The sequence below is a fragment of the Myodes glareolus genome, chromosome 2, assembly GCF_982192425.1.
Source record: "Myodes glareolus chromosome 2, mMyoGla1.1, whole genome shotgun sequence".
In the NCBI taxonomy this organism is placed as follows: domain Eukaryota; kingdom Metazoa; phylum Chordata; class Mammalia; order Rodentia; family Cricetidae; genus Myodes; species Myodes glareolus.
The window spans coordinates 20,394,749-20,407,737 of record NC_142027.1 but is presented as its reverse complement, the minus strand read 5'-3'; the positions used below and the strand labels follow the sequence as shown (position 1 = coordinate 20,407,737).

General features: G+C 36.7%; 1 pseudogene; it reads left to right on the top strand.

Annotated features, from left to right (window-relative positions):
* Positions 1-2,597: 2,597 nt before the first annotated feature.
* LOC125392788 (NADH dehydrogenase [ubiquinone] 1 beta subcomplex subunit 5, mitochondrial pseudogene) lies at positions 2,598-3,227 on the top strand (annotated as a pseudogene).
* The last annotated feature ends 9,762 nt before the right edge of the window (positions 3,228-12,989 follow it).

The window sequence follows — 12,989 nt, the reverse complement described above, 5'->3', positions numbered from 1 at the left end:
AAATCTGGGAAGAAGGGTGGAAGAGCAATTGTGGTTGATATTAAAATGAATAAAAAATTTAAAAGATCTATTTTTAATACAAATTAAAATTATATTTAAAAAATCGTGATTCATAGATATAACACCACTTGTGAGTGTGAAATTAAAGCATTTCTCTAAAAAAATATGAAACAAAGACCTGTTGATTCAGATCACTGAAGTCTAATATTTCTTCAAATGTGAAAAACAGATTTTTTTGTTTGTTTCTTTTGCTATTTATTTTATGCTGCAGAACAATGGTCTTTTTTCCTGTCACTTGTATTATTTTTAATAAAATGATGATGGACCTTTAGCCAGGCAAGAAGTATAGGCAGAGTGACCAGGCAGGAAGTAGAGGTGGGGCAATGAAAATTATGAAAAGAGGGAAGTTTCAATCTAAAGTCATCACCCAGAGAGGAAGCCAGGCACAGAACAAGCAAGATGTGACTGCCTTGACAGAAAAACTACCAAGCCACATGGCTAACAGAGACAAGAATTATGGTCTAATATAAGTTCTAAGAGTTAATAAGAAGCCTGAGCTAAATAAACAGTCAGTTTTTAATTTATGTAGGCCTCTGTGTATTTCTTTGGGACTGAACAATTGCAGGACTGGGTGGGACAGAAACCTCAGTTAACAATATTATTCTTTCTTTTGCCATATTCTCTCTCTCTCTCTCTCTCTCTCTCTCTCTCTCTCTCTCTCTCTCTTTTACACACACACACACACACACACACATACACTCTCTCTCTCTCCTTCCTTCCTTTTTCCCTTCCTTTCCTTTCCCTCTTTTCTCTCTCTCTTTCTTTATTTCTTTTTACTTTCTTTTTTCTTTCTTTCCTTTCTTCCTTCTTCTTGTCTGTTTTCCTTCCTTCCTTTCTTTCCCTCCTTCCTTTCTATTTCTTTCTTTCTTTCTTTCTCTCTTTCTTTCATCTATATTCAAGTGTAAATGCATTAATTGCACACAGAAAAAATATGAGTCAACTCACTAGTTTTTATACAAGGAACCATAATGCCTTATGAGAATTCTGTGAAAGCATTTTGCCCCCTTTGAGTATGCTATGGGAAACTGAGTAAATGCTAGAAACTTAAGTGAGTTGACAAACCAGATGTCTTGGCATGTGAAATGCGATGGGTAGCTACGAATAGCTATCATATGTCAGAGACCTGCTTTGACAAAAATAATGCTTACCAGGGTAAGGGCATGGGGTTCAGAAAAGTTAGTAAAGAATATTAAGACACAAGCAAAAATAATAAAAGAAAAATATATGACAGTATCATGAGAGAGAGACAGTGAATACTGAAATTTCCTTTTTTTAAATTTTCTATACACTTTTATACCCCAACACAAAAGGGGGAAGAAGGCAGTAAAAGACTTCTGTAACATGATATAAAGGACAACTCAAAAAGAGTTAATTGCTTCAACACTTTGAGTCATTAAGTCATTATCATTCTGTTATTTAGACAGTGAAACCACCCTAGACCAAGTATGTTGAAGGCAGCCATTGTCCAGGTTAAACTTCCTAACATAAAAGAAGGAACAGAAGTATTCTTGAATATTCTGGCCATCTGTCTGGATGGAATGAATCTACCTGAACATTTCATCATAATGTCAAAAGAACCAGGTAAATATATTCTGGGTCAGAATGTGTTGCCCTGGTTATTGTCAATAATTCTAAACAACCTCAAAAATCTCTGATCACCAGACAAAGTGGAAATAGGCTCACATTTTTGGGCCTCCATGATCATACTGGGAAAAAATTAACACAAACATTGTGGGCATATATAATCTATATGTATACTGTATTGACAGTATAGTTGTGAATAAAAGATGGTAAATGATGCTTTAAAAGACAGAAGAATAATTTTAATTAATTTTGTAAAACTGGTGTTTACCAAATTGAAAAAAAAAATTGATGTGGGATTCCCCTCTCTATGATGTGAATACCATTGGTTAATAAAGTAACTGTCTTATGCCTATAGCAGAGCAGGGCAGAATTTATCTAGATGAGGAAAAATAAACTAAATTCTGGGAGGAAGAAGGTAGAGTTAGAGAGAAGCCATGTAGCCTCACTAGAGACAAATGTTGGAAACTTTACCCGGTAAGCCATAGTCATGTGGCAATACATAGATTACTAGAAAAGGATTAAATTAATATGTAAGAGTTAGTTAGTAAGAAACTAGAGCTAATGAGCCATGCGTTTATTTAAATAATATTGTTTCTTTGTGATTATTTCAGGCCAAAGCTGCCAGGTGGCCGGGATACACACTAGCTGCCTCCTAAAAAGAAATTGGCACCCACATGCCAACTAAAATCCACTTAGAACCTGAGAATTTAGGAAGGAACTCTAGGCACACACAAAAAAGGAAAGGAAAGGAAAGGAAAGGAAAGGAAAGGAAAGGAAAGGAAAGGAAAGGAAAGGAAAGGAAAGGAAAGGAAAGGAAAGGAAAGGAAAGGAAAGGAAAGGAAAGGAAAGGAAAGCAAAGGAAAGGAAAGCAAAGGAAAGGAAAGCAAAGGAAAGGAAAGCAAAGGAAAGAAAAGAAAAGAGTTAAGCCACTTCCTCCCCTGCCCGGGATAGCCATGGCGGCCATGAGCCTGCTGCAGTGGGCTTTGGTCACCGCGCTGACAGCGCTGTCTGTCCGCCTTGCTAGCTCTAGACTCGGAGTCGGAAGCTTTCTCACACCGAGCTTTCAGAAGACTGTCGCTCCTGTGCAGCACAGTGGGGACCACGGCAAGAGACTGTTCGTCATCAAGCCTACTTCGTACTACGACAGTAGCTTTTTGAGGTTGCTGAAATTCTACCTTATGTTGACTGGGGTTCCAGTTCTGATTGGCATAACACTGGTGAATGTATTTATTGGTGAAGCCGAACTCGCAGAAATCCCAGAAGGCTACAACACTGGGAGTATTACAAGCACCCAATATCAAGATGGATTGCAAGAACTTTCTATGACTGTCCCGAAAAGAATTATGAACAAACCCTAGCTATCCTCCAGATTGAGTCTGAAAAGGTTGACTTGGGGTTAAAGGAGCATGAAGTTCGAAGACTGATGCGGTCCTGGGCTGACGGGCCCTGGTTTCAGTACCCAACCCCGGAGAAGGAATTCATTGATCATTCTCCAAAAGCAACTCCTGACAACTGATCATCCATTAGTATAAGAACAGCATGTTCTTTCTAGTAGAAAGAAATGAATAAATATTCTGTATTTTTGCTCTGGTGCAAAAGAAGAAAGAAAGAAAGAAAGAAAGAAAGAAAGAAAGAAAGAAAAGAAAGAAAGAAAGAAAGAAAGAAAGAAAACAGTTAAGCATGGCTTAATGCCATAACTCCTTTAAGTGAGCATTTCCTGATTCAGTGGCAGAATAAAAGCCACAGCTTTGAGCTGACGACTTTCTGGGCCATATTTCCAGCACAAACTCTAACTCTTTCTGTACATCAAGCTATGAAATATTTGAGGGGAGTTTGAGAACAGAGTGCTATAACTTTCTTAATGGGTCCACATAGACCCACTGCATTCTGAGAACTGGAGCAGTGTGCACAGCTCAGAGGCAGTTGACAGACTGTGTAAACCATGTTGGACTGGGCACAATAAGTAGGCAAGGCTATATTTGTCCCAGCAATACCACAGCTTAAGTTTTAAAGAAGCATTTAGCATTGTAAGAAGTGCTTCTGGACTGTAATGAAATACAGATACACAATAGGACAGATTCAGACATAAAAGACCTCTAAATGCGTCACAGTTTTGGATAAATGTACAAAGGCTTGGGAAAGACAAGAAAAAATAAAGTATATATAGTTATACAATGAAGTAAATGGTTTTAAAAAATAAGACAAAATCTTTAAAAAGACAGAGTACAGACAGTCATAGATTACAGGAGTAAGATAATTAAATATTAAAAAGTAATAGAATAAAAAAATGTTAAGATGGAAAATACAAAGACGGTCTGGATTTTGTATATTATTGTGTTTTCTTTTAACTTTTAGACTATGAAGAAGCTAAGTAACCAACATATATACTTTAAAGATATTTTGTCTTCAAAATTGGCTCTAAGGATACGTTTCTTTGTAAAAGAAGTTCTTCTTTTGTTCCCACAGAGGATGAAAACCTATGATTGCTTCCAGACTTATGTGGTTTGATGTACCGAAACCCCTGAAAGATCACCTTCAACACCCCTCAAAAATTCCTTCACCCAATAAACAGCAGGAAGCAGTTTGAATAGAACTATGCCCATATTGCCAAATATTGTTTATAAATGTTAATTTATATTTAAATGAGGATATGTTACAAAGATTTGCATTGGTGTAGATCTTGGTTTATTGATACAAATTTAAGGTCAATTTTGTTATACTGTGTATAGGTATTTCTGATCTTGATTAAGGTATTATATTTGTCCAGTTCATTTAAAATGTAATGTATAATTAGGAAATACATGTTAATAGATAATCATCTATAATAGTCAAGTTTCTAGTCATGTTCGTTAGGTTTTCTAGATATAGGGAAATATAATTCAATTGGATAGGGATTCTTCAAATCTTTCAAAGACTACAGAATATTGAATTTAAAATGTTTTAATAACTTAGAATTCTTTATGACAATAAGACACATCTACTCCTGGAAGCACAAATCTACTTCAAGAGGATGACAGGCATTGAAGAGACTCATTGATGACTTGGCTATCTATTTGGACAAGAAACTGTTCTTCTCTGGACTACTTGATGAACTGAACATGAAGGAACGACAGAGAAATAACTGCTGAACTTGCCTAAAAGTGAGACAAACCTTCAGGATTCCTGCTTCATGAAAGAGTCTGCTAGACATTCTGCAGGACACAGAAGTGACTGACAAACTGTCAATAGGCAGAACTGTCTCTGAAATGTCCTGTTTCATGGAAACGCCTGCTGTATACTATGGGCCTGAAGGCTGAATATGGATGTTCCAACAATACAGAAGAATTTTGGGTGACTATACAGGCATCAAGATGCCTATGTCAACTCCAGAGTTATAAAAGTTGCTTACAAAGTACTCCCTATTTACCAAGGTAATATATCCTTCTGGAGTCTTAGTTGAAGAATTTAGAGTTATATTTATAGTTTTTTTTAGTTATGATAAAAGAAAAAGTAAGTATAAATATTCTAATTATGATTCTTGCTTGATACATGTTTTGTTATATGTAATTTTACTATCTTAATGTTAAAGCCTTCCTTTTTATTTAAACAGAAAAGGGAGGTGATGTGGGATTCCCCTCTGTATGCTGTGAATATTATTGGTTAATAAAGTAAATGTCGAGTCTATACCAGAGCAGGGCAGAACTTAGCTAGGCTAGGAAAACTAAACTGAATGCTGGAAGAAACAAGGTAGAGTCAGAGAAAAGTCATCTAGCCCTGCCAGACACATATGCTGGGAACTTTACCCAGTAAGCCACGGCCATGTGGTGATACACAGATTACTGGAAATGGGTCAAATTGATATTTAAGTGTTAGCCAATAAGAAGCTAGAGCTAATGAGCCAAACAGTGATTTAAATAATATAGTTTCTGTGTGATTATTTTTGGTCAGAGCTTTCAAGTAGCTGGGAAACACACTGCCAGCTCTTACTACAACAAGAAAAATCTAAATACAAAATGTATTTATTTATTGCCTATAACCATATTGTTCCAAACTAAGCAATATGACTACAAGAACAAAGAGAATTTGAGGCTATACATATGAATACTTTGTACAAAATCTTTATTTTTTAGTGGATTATTTGAAATATATCTCTCTGTGTATATTAAAATAGACACCACAGAAATTTTTTGAGATATAGTAAATTAATAGACTTTAATATAAAAGATTCAAAATTCCTAGCTTGAAGGTTAAGATTATACATAGAAAGTAGCTTAATTTCTGAGATTTTTATGGACTAAAACTATATATAAATAGAGTCTTTGGAAGAGAGTATTTGAATTGGGGATCTTTTTAAAATAAGAAGTTACTAAATTTTATGGTGTTACTTTTTAAAAAAATTATTAGATTTTTTAAAAAAATATCAATCTAAATTCCCACTCCTTCTCCTCCTCTCAGTCCCTCCACACACCCTCCCACCTAACCCCCATCCAATCCTAAGACAGAGTAAGGCACATTGCTTTGTGGAAGGTCCAAGGTTTTCCCTACTTAACCTAAGCAGAGCAAAGTATACATCCAAAGAGAATAGGATCCAAAAAAACCAGTACATGCAGTAGGAAACAATCCTAGTGCCACCCCCAGCATCCCCTCCATCTGCCCCAGGCATGCAACTGTCAACTTCATTGAGAGGGATTAGTTTGGTCCTATGCTTGTACCTTCCCAATCCAGCTGGAGTTGATGAGCTCCTATTAGCTCAAATAAACAGTTTCAGTGGGTGGGAATACCCATCATGGTCTTGACCTCTTTGCTCATTTTGTCATTCTTTTCACTCTTCAACTGGACTTTGGGAGTTCAGTTCAGTGCTCCAATGTGAGTTTCTGACCCTGACTCCATCAGTTGCTGGATGAAGCTTCTATGGGGATATTTAAGATAATAGTCAGTCTGGTTACTGGACAAGATTGGGCCCCCTCTCCTCTCTGGCTTAGGATCTTAGGCAGGGTCATCCTTGCAGATTCATGGGGATTTCTCTAGATCCTGGTTCCTCTAACCTTATAGTGGCTCCCTCAACCAAGATATCTCTTTCCTTTCTCTCAACTTCCAACTCTGGGAAGAATTCCATCTCTACTATCCCCTTCTCTCCAGTTCTCTATAACTATTCTCTTCTTCCCCCTATTCATTTTCTACTCCCCCTTCTCCCCTACCCCCTGCTCTAAATTGAGTCAGGCAATCTTTTCTGTTTCTAATTTCCAGGTGGGCCTATATATGTTTTTCTTTAGGTTCACCTTATTACTTAGCTTCTCTAGGATCATGAACTATAGACTCAATATCCTTTGTTTATAGCTAGTACCTACTTATGAGTACTAATTAATTAATTAATTAATTAATTTGGGGGGCAGTCTAGGTTACCTACCTAGGATAGTGTTTTCTAATTTTATCCATTTGCATGCAAAATTCAAGATGTCTTGTTTTTTTTAACACTGAGTAGTACTCTAATGTGTAAATGTGTCACATTTTGTTTATCTATTCTACAGTTGAGGGCCTTACAAGGTTGTTTCCAGGTTCTGGCTATTACAAATAATGCTGCTAAGAACATAGTTGAACAACTGCATTTATAGTATGCTTGAGCATCTTTTGGGTATATGTCCAAGAGTAGTATCGCTGGATCCTGAAGTAGGTTGACTCCCAATTTTCTGAGAAACCACCATACTGATTTTAAAAGTGGTTGCAGAAGTTTGTATACCCACTAGAAACTGATGAGTGTTCCCCTTACTCCATATCATCTCCAACAGATGGTATCATTAGTGTTTTTGGTCTTAGCCATTGTGACAGGTATAAGATGGTATCTCAGAGTTGTTTTGATTTGCATTTTCCTGAAAGCTAAGGATGTTGAACATTTCCTTAAGTATATTTTGGCCATTTGAGATTCTTCTGTTAAGAATTCTCTGTTTAGATCTGTACACCCCCTTTTTAAATTGGGTTATTTAAAGCATTAATGTTTAATTTCTTGAGTTCTTTATATATTTTGGAAGCCAATCCTTTGTCTGATGTGGGGTTGGTGAAGATCTTTTCCCATTCAGTAGGCTGTCTTTGTCTTATTGACTGTCCTTTGCTTTACAGAAGCTCTTCAGTTTCAGGAGGTCCCATTTATTGTTGCTCTCTGTGTCTGTGATACTATTACTATATTTAGGAAGTAGTCTCCTGTTCCCATGCACTGACAACTACTTCCCACTTTCTTTTCTATCAGGGTCAGTGTTGTCAGATTTATATTGAGGTCTTTAATCCATTTGGACTTTAGTTTGGCACGTAGTGATAGATATGAATCTGTTTTGATTCTTTTACATGTCGACAGTTATGCCAGCAGCATTTGTTGAAGATGCTTTCCTTTGTTCATTGTATAATTTTAGCTCTTTTGTTAAAAATTGGGTGTTCATAGGTTTGTGGATTAATATTTGGGTCTTCGATTTTATTCCATCGGTCAAAGTCTCTGTTTTTATGCCAATACCAAGCTGTCTTCATTACTGTAGCTCTATAATAGAGTTTGAATTCAGGGATGATGGTGCCTCTGGTTGTTCCTTTATTGTATAGATTGTTTTTGGCTAACCTGGCTTCTTTTCATATGTAGTTGATTATTGTTCTTTCTAGGTCTATGAAATATTGTGTTGTAATTTTAATGGGAATTGCATTAAATCTATAGATTGCTATTGGCAGGATTGCCTCTTTTATTCTGTTGATCCTACCTATTCAAGAGCATGGGAGATCTTTCCATTTTTTGGTATCTTCTTCAATTTCTTCCTTCAAAGACTTAAAGTTTTTGTCAAATAGGTATTTCACTCATTGGTTAGTGTTACCCTAAGATATTTTATTTTATTTGTTGCTATTGTGAAAGGTGAAGTTTTTCTAATTTCCCTCTCAGCTTCTTTATCATTTGTGTATAGGAGGGCGACTGTTTTTTTTTTTCTTGTTGTTGTTGTTGTTTTGGTTTTGGCTTTTTTTTTAGTTGATCTTGTATCCTGCCACATTATTGAAGGAATTTATTAGCTGTAGAAGCTATCTGGTAGTGTTTTGGATGTACTTATGAACACTATCATATCATCTGCAAATAATGAGAGTTTGACTTTTTCCTTTCTAATTTGAGTTCCCTTGATCTCCTTTTGTTGTCTTATTGCTATTGCTAAAACTTCAAGAACTATGTTGAAGAGATATGGAGAAAGTGGACAGCCTTGTCTTATTCCTGAATTTAGTGGAACCACTTTGAGTTTCTCTCCATTTAATATGATGCTGGCTGTCACCTTTCTGGATATCGCTTCTATTATATTTAAATGTGTTCCTTGTATCCCTGATATATCCAAGACCTTTATCACAAAGGGGTGTTGGATTTTGTCAAATGCTTTTCAGCATCTAATGAAATGATCATATGATTGTTTCCTTCAGTTTTTTTTTTATATAATGGACTACATTGAATGATTTTCATATATTGAATCAGCCCTTCATCTCTGGGATGAATCCAACTTAATCATGGTGTAATTAACAACCACTGGTCATTAATATCTCTTAATATCAATAAACCAAATTTACCCATAAAAAGAAACAGGCTAAGAGAATGGATATAAAAACAGGTTCCAGCCTTCCGCTATATACAAGAAACATTCCTCAACTTCAAAGACAGAAATTACCTTAGAGTCAAGAGTTGAAAAAAGGTTTTACAATCAAATGCACCTAAGAAGCAAGTGAGTGTATCCTAATATCTAACAAAATTGATTTCAAACTAAAATCAGCCAGAAGAACTGAAGAACACACTATATACTCGTAGCAGGAATATTTCATCAAGATGCAGTCTCAATCCGAAACATTTATGTGTTACTTTTATTGGTTAATAAAGAAGCTGCTTTTGGCCAATAACTTAACAGAATATATCCAGCCTGGAAAAGATATATACAGAGAGTAGGTAGAGTCAGTGAGATGTCATGGATCCATGAGTGGGGAAAACACAAGCTGCCAGCTGGAACCTTGCTAGTGGGCCATAAGCCATTTAGTAAAATTTAAAATAATGAAAATGGGTTAATTATATGTATAAGAGCTATCTAGCAATATGCTTAAGCTATTGGCCAAACAATTTAACAAATAACATACTCTTTTGTAATTATTTTGGTTCAGGATGTCCAGGAAATTAACTAGCTGCCTCTGACAAAAAAATTGGTGTACCAACATGGGGCATAATAAAGCCATGTAAAACCAGAGAAAGCTTGGAAAGGAATTCTAGACACACATTTTTTCCCAGAAAATGCTGCAGCTCCCTTAAGAGTAGCAGAAAAGAAGACACATAGTTTTGAAATGATGCCAGCACAAACTCTTGCTCTTTCAGGAGACCAAACATTTAAATGGATTTTGTGAGCAATGTGTTAGAAACAGCTTAGTGGCTTGATGTAGATCTGCTTCATGCCTGGAACTGGAGCACTGTGTATGTTTTGCAGAGGCTATGAGCAGACCTCCACCATGATTGATTTGGACAGATCCAAAAGGTAAAGCAGACTTAGTCTGAGTGAAGCTGCTCTGCATTTTAAGAAGTGGTCTTTGTTAGAAAATAATTACAGAAACACAATAAGGGCAAATTCAGATAAGAAAGCCTCTTCATGGGTCACAAAATAATAACAAGATGTAAATGGTTTTAAAAGTAAAACAAAATTTTAAAGAAATAGAATAAATTTGTCAAAAAAGTAATAGACTGAGACTTATTTAAGTCACATAAAGATGGAATATACACAGAGTCTGGACTATGCATATTATTGTGTTTTATTTGAATTTTCTGAAGGAACTAAGTACAAAGAAACATTGCCTATATCAAAACATATCTTTTTTTCAAAACAATGATGCCTTCTTTTTTTTTATTAAATTATAAAAGTTTCCATTTCCGCCCCTCCTCCCAACACCCTCCCACTCCTCCCACTCCCTCTCCTCCTCCCTCTCCATCCCTAAGAGCAGTCAGGGTTTCCTGCCCTGTGGGAAGTTCAAGTTCCTCCCCCCTCCCTCCAGGTCCAGGGAAGGTGAGAATTCCAACAGAGTGGATCGCCAAAATCCAGTATACGCAGAGAGTGAGGTAAGCCAGACCCAAAAAGAGGAATATGGTATGTATTCACTCATAAGTGGATTCTAACCATAATTAAAGGTCTTTGAGCCTATTATTCGTGATCCTAGAGAAGCTAAATAAGAAGGCGAACCTGATGAAAATCATGTAGCTATCCTCCTGGAGATTGGAAATAGACAAGAGTACCAGGTAACCTCGGGTGCATGGGGGGTGGGGGGCTGTTGGAAGGGGAGAGGGTTAGAGAGAAGAGAGTAGGGGAGGAATGGGGAAAGATCGGGGGACTGGGATGGGGGGAGGGAGGAAGGATGAATATGGGATCAGGGAAGTATATACCTCAACTAAGGGAGTCATTTTAGGGTTTACAAGAGACTTGATTATAAAGGGGATCCCAGGTCCAAGGAGAGATCCCCAGTTTGTTCTCTGGACAGAGGAGAGGGTGCCTGAACTGGCCTTGGCCCACAACCATACTGATGAATATTTTGCATATCACCATAGAACCCTCATCTGGCGATGGATGGAGATGGAGGCGGAGACCCACGTTGGAACACTGGACCTAGCTCCCTAGGTCCAAATGAGAGGCAGAAGGAAAGAGAATGTGAACAAAGAAGGCAAGAGCAGAGGAAACCTTCATCCGATGTTGGATGGCGATACAGACGGAGACCCATATTGGAGCACCGGACTGAGCCCTCCACAGTCCAAATGAGGAGCAGAAGGATGAAGAAAATGAAAAAAAAAATCAGGACTGCGAGGGATTCGAGCACCCACTGATACAAGGGGACTGATATAACGAGAGTTCACCAAGGCCAGTTGGACTGGGACTGAACGAGGACGTGATCCAACCAGATTCTCTGACTGTGGCTGGATTCTCTGAATGTGGCTGGCCCAGAGCCTTTCAACACATATCTTAAAGGTTTCTTGACTTTAAATTGTTGCTTTGCAAAAGAGGTTCTTCTTTTGTTTACACAAAAGATGAGAATCTATGGATTTCTTCCAGACTAATATGGTTTGAGGAAACAAGACCCCCGAAAAAGTTGCCATCAACACCCTGGAAATTTTACTTCACCAAATAAACATCAGGAAGCAGTTCAGAGAGAACTATGTCCAATCCCCAAATATCGTTTATAAATGTTTGTTTACATTTAAAGGGGGATATGATATAATATTTTGCATTGGTATAGATCTTGGTTTATTGATATAAATTTAAGGTCAATTTTGTTATTTCTGCTCTAGATTACGGTATTGTGTTTTTGAAGCTCCTTTAAAAATGTAATGTATAATTAAGAACTATAGGTTAATGGATAGTCATCTAAAATAGTCAAGCTTCTACTCATTTTAGTTAGGTTTTCTACATATTTAGAAACATATTTCAGTTACATAGGTATTTCTTAAAGTTTTCAGAGACCTTCTAACTATGGTATTTAAAATTTTTTAATAACTTAGGACTTTTTGTGACATCTCTTGGAAACACCAATCTACTTCAAGAGAATGATGAGCATCATAGAGTCTCTTTATGGATTTGTTAACTGTTTGGGCAAGAAACATCTCTTGCTCGGAATGCTTGATGTTATGCTATATGTACTGGACATGCAGTACCCACAGAAAAATGACTGCTGAAGTTATCTAAGAAAGGTGAAACAGTTCTTTAGGCTTCTTGCTTCAAGAAAGAGAATACCAAACATTCTGCTGGACACAGAAGAAAATAACTGACAAGCTTCTGATTAGGCGGTACTGTCTTTGAAATTTTCTGCTTCATGAAAAATCCTACCAGAAAATATGGGCCTGAGGCTGAAGATGGGTGTTCACAACTTTACAGAACTTTGGGTGACTGTCCAGGCAGCGAGATGTCTCTGTTAATTCTAGAGGTTTAGAACTTTCTTATAATGCACTTCCTGTTAACTTCGGTAATATTATATCCCCCTGGAGTCTCTGATGGAGCTGAAGAATTTAGAGTTATAATTATAGTTTTTCTTAGTTATTATAAAAGATTATATAATTATAAAAATATTGTAACAGTAATTCTTTTGTGATACCTGTTTTATTATATGTAATTTTACTATGTTAAAGTTAAAAACTTCTTCTTTATTTAAACACAAATGGGGAAATGGTGTGGGAAATCCTTCTGTTTATGTGTTACTTTTTTTTTTAATAAAGAACCTGCTTTTGGCCAATGTCTTATCAGAATATAGCTAGGCTGGAAAAGATTTATACATAGAGTAGATGGAGTGCGGGAGACACCATTGCACTGCCAGAAGGTAAAATCGTATGCTGTCAGCTGGAACCAGTAGGC